Here is a 7,500-nt window from a genome sequence, read left to right as displayed (position 1 = left end):
TCCCGCCCACCCGAGGGGGGCAAGGAAGGAAGAGGGGCTCCCAGTGCGACGGGGGTCTGCCTGAGCAAACTCCGAGGAAAAGAAACCATCGGGAAGGGGCCGAGAGGCAGGTGCGTACCCAGGCCCCTGGGGGCCCCGTGAGGCGGGCCCGGGTGCTGCCTGGCCCTGTCTCGGCGTGGCCAGACCTCGCGGAGGCCTGCCTGAGCAAACTCGGAGGAAAAGACCCATCAGCGATGGGGCTGAGCGGCAGGTGCCTTCCCGGGCCCCTGGGGGCCCCAGCGGGCGGGCCCGGGTGCTGCCTGGCCCCGTCTCAGCATGGCCAGACCTCGCGGAGGCCTGCCTGAGCAAACTCGGGGGAAAAGGCCCATCGGCGATGGGGCTGAGCAGCAGGTGCGTACCCGGGCCCCTGGGGGCCCCGGCGGGCGGGCCCGGGTCCTGCCTTCCCCGGATTCAGAACCGCCGGACCTATCGGAGGTCGGACTGTAGGAAAAAACTCGGAGAAAAGGAACCATCGGGAAGGGGCTGAGAGGCAGGTGCGTTCCCGGGCCCCTGGGGGCCCCAGCGGGCGGGCCCGGGTGCTGCCTGGCCCCGTCTCAGCATGGCCAGACCTCGCGAAGGCCTGCCTGAGCAAACTCGGAGGAAAAGGCCCATCGGCAAGGGGGCTGAGCGGCAGGTACGTACCCAGGCCCCTGGGGGCCCCGGCGGGCATGCCCGGGTCCTGCCTTCCCCTGATTCAGAATCGCAAGACCACACGGAGGTCTGTCTGACCCTCTCCCTACTAATCCGGAGGAAAATTACCCCCCTTTCTTGTAATCCGTGCACTTGAGGTGACAGAGGGGACCTAAGGCGCGAAAGTGCCCGACCTCCTGGAGCCCTCGCTGGGATCCGGGAGGCAAATGGCACCTCATCGGGACTTCCAGGGAAGTTCGGCCATCTGGTCGCCCCCATAGGAAAGCATTGCCGGAGACCAGATGGCCGAGGCGATCCTGGAGACCAGATGGCCGAGGCGATCCTGGAGACCAGATGGCCGAGGGGATCCGGGAGACCAGATGGCCGAGGGGATCCCAGAGACCAGATGGCCGGGCACGAAAGTCAAGCCAGCCTATGTCACTCTGTGCCCCAACGAAAAAGTGAGCTGGCGTCAGGGAAAGGGCGGGTTGGGGACCGGAGGCCCAGGGCCTAGCACCCGACCCGGGGCCCGGACGGGCCCCTGGACCCAGCCTGGGCTCTAATGCCCGGAGACGCAGGGGAAGCCTCCCCGGGCCCTCCGGACCCCGTCCCAGGCACCCTGCCACACAGCAGGACCAAGGACAGAGCCCGGGATGGGGAGGCCGCCCTCCCCGGGCCCTCGGGGGCCCCGGCCGAAGCTCCTGAACTCAGTCCGGCAAGGGGAGGCTTCCCGGGCACAACGGAGCCCCGTCCCGGGGCTTTGGCAGTGTGGCATGTCGGTGGACGGCGCCCAGGGCCGTAGCACACAACCCGGGGCCCGGCCGGGCCCCTGGACCCAGCCGGGGCTCCCGGGCCCGGAGGCGCAGGGGAAGCCTCCCCGGGCCCTCCGGACCCCGTCCCGGGCACCCTGCCACGCAGCAGGACCAAGGACAGAGCCCGGGATGGGGAGGCCGCCCTCCCCGGGCCCTCGGGGGCCCCGGCCGAAGCTCCTGAACTCAGCCCGGCAAGGGGAGGCTTCCCGGGCACAACGGAGCCCCATCCCGGGGCTTTGGCAGTGTGGCATGTCGGTGGACGGCGCCCAGGGCCGTAGCACACGACCCGGGGCCCGGCCGGGCCCCTGGGCTCCCAAGCCCGGAGGCGCAGGGGAAGCCTTCCCGGGCCCTCCGGACCCCGTCCCGGGCACCCTGCCACGCAGCAGGACCAAGGACAGAGCCCGGGATGGGGAGGCCGCCCTCCCCGGGCCCTCGGGGGCCCCGGCCGAAGCTCCTGAACTCAGCCCGGCAAGGGGAGGCTTCCCGGGCACAACGGAGCCCCATCCCGGGGCTTTGGCAGTGTGGCATGTCGGTGGACGGCGCCCAGGGCCGTAGCACACGACCCGGGGCCCGGCCGGGCCCCTGGGCTCCCAAGCCCGGAGGCGCAGGGGAAGCCTTCCCGGGCCCTCCGGACCCCGTCCCGAGCACCCTGCCACGCAGCAGGACCAAGGACAGAGCCCGGGATGGGGAGGCCGCCCTCCCCGGGCCCTCAGGGGCCCCGGCCGGAGCTGCTGAACTCAGCCGAGCGAGGGGAGGCTCCCCGGGCTCGAAGGAAACCACATCCTGGTCCTTTGTCAGTGCGGCAGGCCGGGGGACCGGGCCCAGGGCCGGGGCACCCGACCCGGGGCCCGGCCGGGCCCCCGGACCCCATCCAGGGCTTCCTGCCACGCGGCAGACCCAGGGACGGATCCGGGGCTGGGGCGGCATCCTGGCATGTCCAGCTGACGGCTGAGGACCGCTAGGCCGAGGGGGGTGCCAGAATACCTTGTCCCTACCAATCCGGAGGAAAATTACCCCCATTTCTTGTAATCCGTGCACACGAGGTGACAGAGGGGACCCAGGGCGCAAAAGTGCCCGACCTCCTGGAGCCCTCGCTGGGATCCGGGAGGCAAATGGCACCTCATCGGGACTTCCAGGGAAGTTTGGCCATCTGGTCTCCCCCATTGGAAAGCATTGCGTGCGACCAGATGCCCGAGCGGTACCGTGCGACCAGATGGACGGGATCGAAAGTGCTTCACACCCCGAGCCTTCGTGGTGGGGCTCCTGCCTGCCTGCCTGCCTTTCCTGCCTGCCTGCCTCCGTCCGCGGCGGACGGGAAAGACCATCCGCCATCCTAATTTACCCCAGGCTTAACGGGTCACCCTTAACATAGCCAGGACGATGGGGCCGATTATGATGGCGGACGGGAAAGACCGTCCGCGGAGGACGGGAAAGACCGTCCGCGGTGGCAACGGACAGGAAAGACCATCTGCAGGGCGGACGCGAAAGTGAAGGCCCGTCCCGGGCAATCGGCCATGCAGTGGAGAAGTGTGGCTCAATGGTTAGCGAGTCAGACCCTGATGCAGAGGTCTAGCCCGGGACCAGGGTTCGATTCCCCGCCTCGGCGGGTCTTGGGCTCAAAATCCCACGGAACTGATAATTTTCGCCTCGGTGCCTATCCCAATCATGGGGTCCCCCTCACCAGCCTGGGAGGGGTGTCCTGCCTTGCCCTGATTCAGAATCACCAGACCACACGGAGGTCTGACTGACCCTCTCCCTAGTAATCCGGAGGAAAATTACCCTCTTTTCTTGCAATCCGTGCACATGAGGTGACAGAGGGGACCCAAGGCGCGAAAGTACCCAACCTCCTGGAGCCCTCGCTGGGATCGGAGAGGCAAATGGCACCTCATCGGGACTTCCAGGGAACCCCGGCCACCTGGTCGCCCCATTGGAAAGCATTGCGTGAGACCAGATGGCTGGGCTCGAAAGTGCTTCCCACCCCGAGCCTTCGCGGTAGGGTTCCCGCCTGCCTGCCCACGCAAGGCAGGGCTCAGGGACACCGGCTGGGCCTCAGGCAAGGGGTGGACCACCAGAGCTCTCGGGCCTGGACGCCCGGGGGGGGTGGACTGCCTGGGACCCATTGGTCGCGTTGTAACAGTAGGTAGTTGTAATAGTATGCGTTGTAACATGGTACATCCTGCTGGGCTTTTCTGCCGCCGGCGCCGGGGATCGAACCGTGAGCGCCCCCAGCGCAATGCGTTGTAATGGTATGCGTTGTAACAGTAGTGCGTTGTAACAGGTGTATACCGATACTATGAAGTACCGGAAATTATTCACCACCTCCCAATTATAGTTATATCCACAACCAATCCCGTTCCCATTACCAATAATGAGTCAGTTGGCAGTGTAGAAGGTACAACAACGCACTACTGTTACAACGCATACCATTACAACGCATTGCGCTGGGGGCGCTCACGGTTCGATCCCCGGCGCCGGCGGCAGAAAAGCCCAGCAGGATGTACCATGTTACAACGCATACTATTACAACTACCTACTGTTACAACGCGACCAATGGGTCCCAGGCAGTCCACCCCCCCCGGGCGTCCAGGCCCGAGAGCTCTGGTGGTCCACCCCTTGCCTGAGGCCCAGCCGGTGTCCCTGAGCCCTGCCTTGCGTGGGCAGGCAGGCGGGAACCCTACCGCGAAGGCTCGGGGTGGGAAGCACTTTCGAGCCCAGCCATCTGGTCTCACGCAATGCTTTCCAATGGGGCGACCAGGTGGCCGGGGTTCCCTGGAAGTCCCGATGAGGTGCCATTTGCCTCTCCGATCCCAGCGAGGGCTCCAGGAGGTTGGGTACTTTCGCGCCTTGGGTCCCCTCTGTCACCTCATGTGCACGGATTGCAAGAAAAGAGGGTAATTTTCCTCCGGATTACTAGGGAGAGGGTCAGTCAGACCTCCGTGTGGTCTGGTGATTCTGAATCAGGGCAAGGCAGGACACCCCTCCCAGGCTGGTGAGGGGGACCCCATGATTGGGATAGGCACCGAGGCGAAAATTATCAGTTCCGTGGGATTTTGAGCCCAAGACCCGCCGAGGCGGGGAATCGAACCCTGGTCCCGGGCTAGACCTCTGCATCAGGGTCTGACTCGCTAACCATTGAGCCACACTTCTCCACTGCATGGCCGATTGCCCGGGACGGGCCTTCACTTTCGCGTCCGCCCTGCAGATGGTCTTTCCTGTCCGTTGCCACCGCGGACGGTCTTTCCCGTCCTCCGCGGACGGTCTTTCCCGTCCGCCATCATAATCGGCCCCATCGTCCTGGCTATGTTAAGGGTGACCCGTTAAGCCTGGGGTAAATTAGGATGGCGGATGGTCTTTCCCGTCCGCCGCGGACGGAGGCAGGCAGGCAGGAAAGGCAGGCAGGCAGGCAGGAGCCCCACCACGAAGGCTCGGGGTGTGAAGCACTTTCGATCCCGTCCATCTGGTCGCACGGTACCGCTCGGGCATCTGGTCGCACGCAATGCTTTCCAATGGGGGAGACCAGATGGCCAAACTTCCCTGGAAGTCCCGATGAGGTGCCATTTGCCTCCCGGATCCCAGCGAGGGCTCCAGGAGGTCGGGCACTTTTGCGCCCTGGGTCCCCTCTGTCACCTCGTGTGCACGGATTACAAGAAATGGGGGTAATTTTCCTCCGGATTGGTAGGGACAAGGTATTCTGGCACCCCCCTCGGCCTAGCGGTCCTCAGCCGTCAGCTGGACATGCCAGGATGCCGCCCCAGCCCCGGATCCGTCCCTGGGTCTGCCGCGTGGCAGGAAGCCCTGGATGGGGTCCGGGGGCCCGGCCGGGCCCCGGGTCGGGTGCCCCGGCCCTGGGCCCGGTCCCCCGGCCTGCCGCACTGACAAAGGACCAGGATGTGGTTTCCTTCGAGCCCGGGGAGCCTCCCCTCGCTCGGCTGAGTTCAGCAGCTCCGGCCGGGGCCCCTGAGGGCCCGGGGAGGGCGGCCTCCCCATCCCGGGCTCTGTCCTTGGTCCTGCTGCGTGGCAGGGTGCTCGGGACGGGGTCCGGAGGGCCCGGGAAGGCTTCCCCTGCGCCTCCGGGCTTGGGAGCCCAGGGGCCCGGCCGGGCCCCGGGTCGTGTGCTACGGCCCTGGGCGCCGTCCACCGACATGCCACACTGCCAAAGCCCCGGGATGGGGCTCCGTTGTGCCCGGGAAGCCTCCCCTTGCCGGGCTGAGTTCAGGAGCTTCGGCCGGGGCCCCCGAGGGCCCGGGGAGGGCGGCCTCCCCATCCCGGGCTCTGTCCTTGGTCCTGCTGCGTGGCAGGGTGCCCGGGACGGGGTCCGGAGGGCCCGGGAAGGCTTCCCCTGCGCCTCCGGGCTTGGGAGCCCAGGGGCCCGGCCGGGCCCCGGGTCGTGTGCTACGGCCCTGGGCGCCGTCCACCGACATGCCACACTGCCAAAGCCCCGGGATGGGGCTCCGTTGTGCCCGGGAAGCCTCCCCTTGCCGGGCTGAGTTCAGGAGCTTCGGCCGGGGCCCCCGAGGGCCCGGGGAGGGCGGCCTCCCCATCCCGGGCTCTGTCCTTGGTCCTGCTGCGTGGCAGGGTGCCCGGGACGGGGTCCGGAGGGCCCGGGGAGGCTTCCCCTGCGCCTCCGGGCCCGGGAGCCCCGGCTGGGTCCAGGGGCCCGGCCGGGCCCCGGGTTGTGTGCTACGGCCCTGGGCGCCGTCCACCGACATGCCACACTGCCAAAGCCCCGGGACGGGGCTCCGTTGTGCCCGGGAAGCCTCCCCTTGCCGGACTGAGTTCAGGAGCTTCGGCCGGGGCCCCCGAGGGCCCGGGGAGGGCGGCCTCCCCATCCCGGGCTCTGTCCTTGGTCCTGCTGTGTGGCAGGGTGCCTGGGACGGGGTCCGGAGGGCCCGGGGAGGCTTCCCCTGCGTCTCCGGGCATTAGAGCCCAGGCTGGGTCCAGGGGCCCGTCCGGGCCCCGGGTCGGGTGCTAGGCCCTGGGCCTCCGGTCCCCAACCCGCCCTTTCCCTGACGCCAGCTCACTTTTTCGTTGGGGCACAGAGTGACATAGGCTGGCTTGACTTTCGTGCCCGGCCATCTGGTCTCTGGGATCCCCTCGGCCATCTGGTCTCCCGGATCCCCTCGGCCATCTGGTCTCCAGGATCGCCTCGGCCATCTGGTCTCCAGGATCGCCTCGGCCATCTGGTCTCCGGCAATGCTTTCCTATGGGGGCGACCAGATGGCCGAACTTCCCTGGAAGTCCCGATGAGGTGCCATTTGCCTCCCGGATCCCAGCGAGGGCTCCAGGAGGTCGGGCACTTTCGCGCCTTAGGTCCCCTCTGTCACCTCAAGTGCACGGATTACAAGAAAGGGGGGTAATTTTCCTCCGGATTAGTAGGGAGAGGGTCAGACAGACCTCCGTGTGGTCTTGCGATTCTGAATCAGGGGAAGGCAGGACCCGGGCATGCCCGCCGGGGCCCCCAGGGGCCTGGGTACGTACCTGCCGCTCAGCCCCCTTGCCGATGGGCCTTTTCCTCCGAGTTTGCTCAGGCAGGCCTTCGCGAGGTCTGGCCATGCTGAGACGGGGCCAGGCAGCACCCGGGCCCGCCCGCTGGGGCCCCCAGGGGCCCGGGAACGCACCTGCCTCTCAGCCCCTTCCCGATGGTTCCTTTTCTCCGAGTTTTTTCCTACAGTCCGACCTCCGATAGGTCCGGCGGTTCTGAATCCGGGGAAGGCAGGACCCGGGCCCGCCCGCCGGGGCCCCCAGGGGCCCGGGTACGCACCTGCTGCTCAGCCCCATCGCCGATGGGCCTTTTCCCCCGAGTTTGCTCAGGCAGGCCTCCGCGAGGTCTGGCCATGCTGAGACGGGGCCAGGCAGCACCCGGGCCCGCCCGCTGGGGCCCCCAGGGGCCCGGGAAGGCACCTGCCGCTCAGCCCCATCGCTGATGGGTCTTTTCCTCCGAGTTTGCTCAGGCAGGCCTCCGCGAGGTCTGGCCACGCCGAGACAGGGCCAGGCAGCACCCGGGCCCGCCTCACGGGGC

The sequence above is a fragment of the Lissotriton vulgaris genome, chromosome 2_1 (assembly GCF_964263255.1).
Source record: "Lissotriton vulgaris chromosome 2_1, aLisVul1.2, whole genome shotgun sequence".
NCBI classification, from domain to species: Eukaryota; Metazoa; Chordata; class Amphibia; order Caudata; family Salamandridae; genus Lissotriton; species Lissotriton vulgaris.
The sequence above is the reverse complement of the archived record's forward strand: the minus strand, read 5'-3'. Positions refer to the sequence as shown.